We start from the raw sequence: 6481 nt of genomic DNA on the forward strand, positions 1-6481 counted from the left end.
AATAGTACTGGGAGTTTCTCTAATCCCTTCCAGACCAGTAAGTTGTGTTTTTTTTTGTTTTTGAACTTTGTTAGACATTTTTAAAGAAATTGTGGCCAGGACCTATTATTGTGGTTCTGGTCATTATGTTTCATTGAGTATACTAAGGCATTTTGGATCATAACAAACTATGAGTAGCCTTGAGAGGAATGGAAATTCTAGGACATGCTGTGCTTATGGGAAGCCTATACAGGAATCAGGAGGCAGTTTTGTGAATAGAACAAGGGAATATTACATGATTTAAAAGCAGGAAAGGTGTTCATTGGGGTTAGACTTGAGTCCTCTCAACATAGTTATTCAATCTGTATGCGAAGCAAATAATCAGAGAAGCTGGATTATATGAAGAAGAATGCGTCATCAAGATTGGAGGAAGTCTTATTAACAACCTTAGTTCAGGTCTTAGTACCACCCTATTCTTGTCCTAGCTGGTCTCTTAACTCTTCATCAAATGACTTTCCGTGCATATGCCTGTTAAGAATGTGGTGGGTAAGAAACTGATAGAATTCACCTGTGAGTAAATAGTGAACAGGATTCCCCAAAGTGCCCTCTGCGGTATATAAAATGAGCCCCCTGAGAAGCAGGAGGAGAGGTATCTCATTATCTGCAAGAGTCAGGAATAGAGCACCTCCTCTGGACCAGAGATCCCTGTGCATTGAACCTCCTGGATCTAGAAGACAGCTATACCATCAGAGGACCAGCAGCAGAACCAGGAGCCAGAGCCTGGAACAAAGTGATGGACTTCTCAACCCAACGAGAAAATAAAAGCTCAGTGCTTTTGTGCAGGAGCCTGGCTAATGGAGTAGTGGGGTGCCTCTGGGCACTTAATTCAGGGAGCTGGATTTGCTGACCCAAAGCTTGAGCTGAATGTTTTCAGGTTGAGGCTTCTAGCTAAGTGGCATGCTCCTTTGGGCATTTATTAGCAGACCAGAAAGAACTTTAAAACATCTTGATAAACAAGTCAATCCTGAGCATTTTCACTGGTATAACTCCTTAGGACCCCCTTTAAAAATGAATTTTGTCTGTGAGTACTGTGCAGCCATTGCAATGGATATTCGAACCTAAAGAGGTAAAGAACCTTAATTAAGACCCCCCCCCCAATATGGTTTCATTATTTTTCTAATGATGGGTATTTGGGCTGTTTCCACCTTGCTATTGTGAACTGTGCCCTGGTGAATATGGGAGTACATATGTCCATGTTATAGCTTCTTACGTCATTCTTTTGCATGTGATTATTCAGCTGCCCTTGCACTGTTTGCTGAAAATATTGTTCCCACTAATCTTCACACTCATGTTTAAAACTGCCCGTAAGTGCTGTGCTTTATTTTTAGAATCTTACTTCTATACCATTAGTGTATATAGCTATCCTTATACTAATATCACATTGTCTTGATACTAAAGTTTTATAGAAAATTTGAAATTGGAAAATTGAGGGTTTTTTTTAATCGTTTTATTAGGGGCTCATACAACTCTTATCACAATCCATAGTGAGGAGGTCACATGTAGATCCTTGTAATCGGTTGGTTCACCCTTTCCAGCCTACTCTCCCTCTGCACTCCCAGTATCGCCACTCACACCACTGGTCCTGAAGGGATCATCCGCCCTGCATTCCCTGTGTTTCCAGTTACCATCTGTACCAGTGTACGTCTTCTGGTCTAGCCAGACTTGCAAGGTAGAATTCGGATCATGATAGTGGGGGTGGGGAGGAAGCATTTAGGAACTAGAGGAAAGTTGTATTTTTCATCGTTGCTGCATCACAGGCTTGTCTCCTCCCCGAGACCCCTCTGCAAAGGGATCTCCAGTGGCCTACAATGGGCTTTGGGTCTCCACTCTGCACTCCCCCCTCATTCACTATGGTAAGATTTTTTGTTCTGATGATGCCTGATACCTGATCCCTTCGACACCTCGTGATGGCACAGGCTGGTGTGCTTCTTCCATGTGGGCTTTGTTGCTTCTCAGCTAGATGGCCGCTTGTTTACCTTCAAGCCTTTAAGACCCCCAGACGCTATATCTTTTGATAGCCAGGCACCATCAGCGTTCTTCACCACATTTGCTAATTCACCCGCTTTGTCTTCAACGCCGTGAATTTTTGTAGAGTATACACATCATTCTTTTAGATGCATTATAAGTGGATTTGTTTTCCTAATTTCATCTTTGGATCGTTTAAAGCAAGTATGTAGAGATACAATTGAATTTTGGACATTGACCTTATCCTACAGCCTTTCTGAAGTTGTTTTTTGGATGTCGTAGACCATGGCATCTGAAAGTTGTTATACAGCTATCTAACTCCCAGGTTATGCCCTACTTACATACAACCTGTAGTTATGAACCAACTCTTGTATAGCCTTTCTCCTTCCCAGCTCCCTGGATCTTCCACAGGAGGAAATGATGGGTTGCTGCTGCTGAGTCACAGCTGCAGGTGTTTATTGAGTTGAGTGCTTCACAGGCACTTCTTCCTTCTCTGGCTCTTTGCACCCTCTCCTTTTAAACTGGGGGACTTTTCTCCTTGATGAGACCATCTCCAGAGTCCCCCAGGGCAAGCTGACCCTCCCAAGGCAAGGCCATTCTCCCCAACTGTAACCTTGCCACTCATCCTCTGTACCTGCCTATACCTCTGTGCACCAGGAAATTTATTCTGCCAGGCCTCTGCCCTTCTCTTCTCCTCTTCACCCCATTTTATCTCTAATCTCACTGCAACTTGCTCCTTGGCTAGCCAGTGAGCCAAGGGCTAGACAGCCATTGGTTCCATTCCCTGTGCTGCCTCTGCCTCTCAAGACCAACTGCTGGACCTTGACCCTCCAGAGTTTTGGGCTCCACCAACCTGTAATGCCTAGCTAGCTTGCACTGCGCTTCTTCCCCAGCTCAATGACCCAAATAAAAACATTATTATTACGTATTAAAGATGTTTAATTTAGTTGGAAATGCTTACACTATACTAAGATTAAACATTTGATTAACTATGTCAGATATGTACCTTAAGTTCTCTGACTTACTGCACAAATTTTACTTTAAAGATAATAGAATTTGTGAACTGCCTTTAGTTAAACTATTTCCATTTAATTCTGGATGTCTTTTTATTTTGCTTTTTTTTGGGTGTCTGTTCCAAGTGAGTTTTATGGCAGGTAAAAGAAGTTTCAGCTTTACACAGGCACCTCAGGGCACTTCACCCCCATACTTGGCACCCTGAGGCCAGAGGAGATCCTTCACAACCTCCGAGGAGCAGCTTGAGAAGCAGAAGCGTTATTTCATTTTCCTACTGCCTTGGAGAGTAGCTGTAGCACAGTGTTGGACAGTATGACAAGAAGAGCTAGCTTATGATGGAAACAGATAACGTGAGAGAACGTAGAGAGTGTTACATTATGGAGACCACAATCAATGTTGGGAAACTGTGTGTGAATTGTTGAATGGAATAGCAGTTTGCTCTGTAAAGTTGTTTCAAATAGCAATTTAAAAAAAGTAGAAATCTGTTTTTCCTGATTTTAGGAGGAATGTAAACCAGCCTTTTACTGTTGGTATAACCAGTTGTTAGTTTCCGTTGACGATGCTAAATCATGGCAACCCCATGTGTACGAAGAAGAACTGCTCTGTAGGGTTTTCAAGACTGAGACCTTATGGAAGCAGATCACACTAGTTTGGTCTTCCGAAGCACCTGTTGGTGGGTTTGAACCACCAATCTTTTGGCTAATAGTTGAGCATTTAATCATATGTGCCACTTAACCAAACTCAAAAAACAAACAAACCCCAAAGTCATTGCTATTGCATTGATTGTGACTCATGTAGCCCCCCCTCAGGGTCTGGGTAGAACTGCCCTTGTGATAATTTTCCAAGGCTAACTTTTTTACAGGAGTAGACAGCCTCATCTGTCTGGAGGAGCAGTTGGTGGTTTCAAACTGTATACCTTGAGGCTAGCAGTCTAACCACTGCACCACCAGGGCTCCTAATTATGATGATAGGGTTTTTTTTTGGTGGATGCCTATTATCAGGCTTAAGAAGTTCCCTTCTATTTCTGGATTGTTGAGACTTTTTTTTGTATAAAAGTTTATTACACATCCAGAAGTTTACTAACAGGCACACAGATGGGCTAGGACACTGGTACTGGGTTGAGGATAGCTAGCTCTTTGGAACGTCAACAGGTTTGGATGACTCAGAGCCTGGTGCCATGCTGATGGATCAGCGAGATTAGGAGGGCACATGCCGAACACCAAGGGGCGGCAGGGCACTGAGGGGCTGCCCTGCCTGCCTTCCCGCACCGCTGCCCCTGTCTGATTCAGGCTTCAGAGGACACTACACCCAGAAGAAACTGAAGAACGGGCTTCCTGAGGTGGTCCAGGTTTGTCTCTGCAGAAGTGACTGAAACACCATTGCAGGCAACAGCTTTAATTGGCTGATTCCCATCAACTCCACATGAAGTGTCTATCTGTCACAATTCCATAAAGTACGAAACATGAAGTTCCAGAGTGTGGGGACAGCAGAAGCTCCAAGGGCAGTACCTTCCTACCCTGGTTGCTCTGGGAGCAGGGAGTGGGGAAGGTCTTTTTCATTTTTGTTTTTTTTAAACTGAGCCTCTCATGTCAATGTGCAAAAGAATTATTCTGATTGATACTGAAGTGTACTGAAGCAGAGTGGACTGAAAAGCAAGTACTATTCTATGTGGGGCGAGAGCGGGAGAGAGAATGAGCCCTTCCAAGCAGGAGTGGGGCAGCTGCTGGAAGCTTTTGTGGCGGGGCCCAGCAGTGGTCACTCACACTGCTCCATTTTTACTTTTGGTGGTCTCAGGGAGGTTTGGCTTTTCTTCTCTTTCTTCCCCTTTGTGTTTGCTTGGAAATTTTGCCAGCTGTCCACTCCGCCATCTCGACTTCCCTCAAAGTTTGTCTGCCACTCCCTTTCTCTTTGGCTTTTCCTTGAGCTTCAATCTCTTCTTCCCTTTGCCGTTTCCTTTCATGCATCTTTCTCTGACCTCTTTCTTTCACTTTCCAGTTCAGCAGAGGGCTTCATGGTCTGTTTATATACTGCTTGCTTGGACAGCTCTGGGTCATCCTCCTCCACGTTTGTGGGTTTCCCTTTCTTCTTCAGTTGCTTTTTTCACTCTTTCACAGTGTGTTCCACGTATGCTTTTCCTGCCTGAATTGCACCCAGGGCCCTCTTCTTTTGTTCCTGATCCAGTAGCAACTTGTAAGCTTTGTCCACACCTTCAAAAGCCTTTTGTGCTCTGTCAGCATCATCTTGGTTTTTGTCAGGATGCACCAATATTGACAACTGCCGAAATCTCTTTTTTATATCTTCATCTGTCACTTCAGGATCTATCTGAAGAACCTCAAATGGGTTCAAATTGAAGTAGGAGGAGCTAGGACGGGTCAGTCTTTCAATCTGATTTTTGGATGTTAAAACCGAGTCTCTCTTCTCTATTTGTTTGGCCTCACTATATAGAAGGTCATAAACGCCTCCACTGTGCTGTCCCCACGGCCGGCCCGCTCTCCCCAGAAGCCGCCATTTCCCCAGCCTGGCCTGTTGAGACTTTTTGTTAAATTGTAACAATAGATGTATATAACAACATTTGACAACCTAAGTGTTTTTACATGTATAATAAATTGACCTCGTTGATGTTAATCTTGTGCCTCCATCACCTGTATCTATTCCAGTGGTTCTCCACCTTCCTAATGCTGCAAACCTTTAATACAGTCCCTCATGGTGTGGTGTCTCCCCAACCATAAAATTATTTTTGTTGCTACTTCATGACTGTAATTTTGCTACTGTTATGAATCGAGCGACCCCTGTGAAAGGGTCATTCGACCCTCAAAGGGGTTGCAGCCCACAGCATGAGAACCACTGATCTATTGCCAAGGTTTTGTCACCAGAAACAGATACTGAGTGCTTCTTAAACAGAAATTCTTTTCTTTCATTTTGCTTCTGGTAACCACCAATCTTGGATCTTTATATACTTGCCAATTGTAGATATTTCATATAAATGGAGTCATACAATATATTCCCTTTTGTGATTGACTATTTCAGCATGCTTTCAAAGTTCATCTTAATGTACCTTGTGAGGATTTTGTTTCTTGTATGAATTACCGTATTTTGTTTGTCCCTTCAGCCATTGATGGACTAGGCTGGTTCTGCCTTGTGGGTATTGTAATAACGCTACAGTGTACATTTGTATTCATGTATCTGTTTATTGCTTTCAAGTCTTTGAGTAAATAACTAGGAATGTAATTGCTAGGCCATATAGTAGAGGAGCCCTGGTGGTTATGAGTTGGGCTGGGATCAGCATGGTCAGCAGTTTGAAACCACCATCTCTGCTGGAGAAAGACTGGGCTGTTTTATCAGCTCCTGTAAACAGTGACAGTCTTAGAAACCCACAGGGGTAGCTGTGAGTCAGCATTGACTCGATGGCAGTGAGTGAGTGTAAGTAGTTGTTAGTTTAACTTGAAGAAACAGTAAGGAACAA

The 6481-nt window shown here is 43.4% G+C and overlaps 1 pseudogene; it reads right to left on the reverse strand.

Moving 5' to 3' along the window:
- Positions 1-4773: 4773 nt before the first annotated feature.
- Positions 4774-5527, reverse strand: LOC101647625 (annotated as a pseudogene).
- Between the last annotated feature and the right edge of the window lie 954 nt (positions 5528-6481).

Source organism: Echinops telfairi, unplaced genomic scaffold (genome assembly GCF_000313985.2).
Source record: "Echinops telfairi isolate 266 unplaced genomic scaffold, ASM31398v2 ScPeMD7_7420;HRSCAF=8458, whole genome shotgun sequence".
Classification (NCBI taxonomy): Eukaryota; Metazoa; Chordata; class Mammalia; order Afrosoricida; family Tenrecidae; genus Echinops; species Echinops telfairi.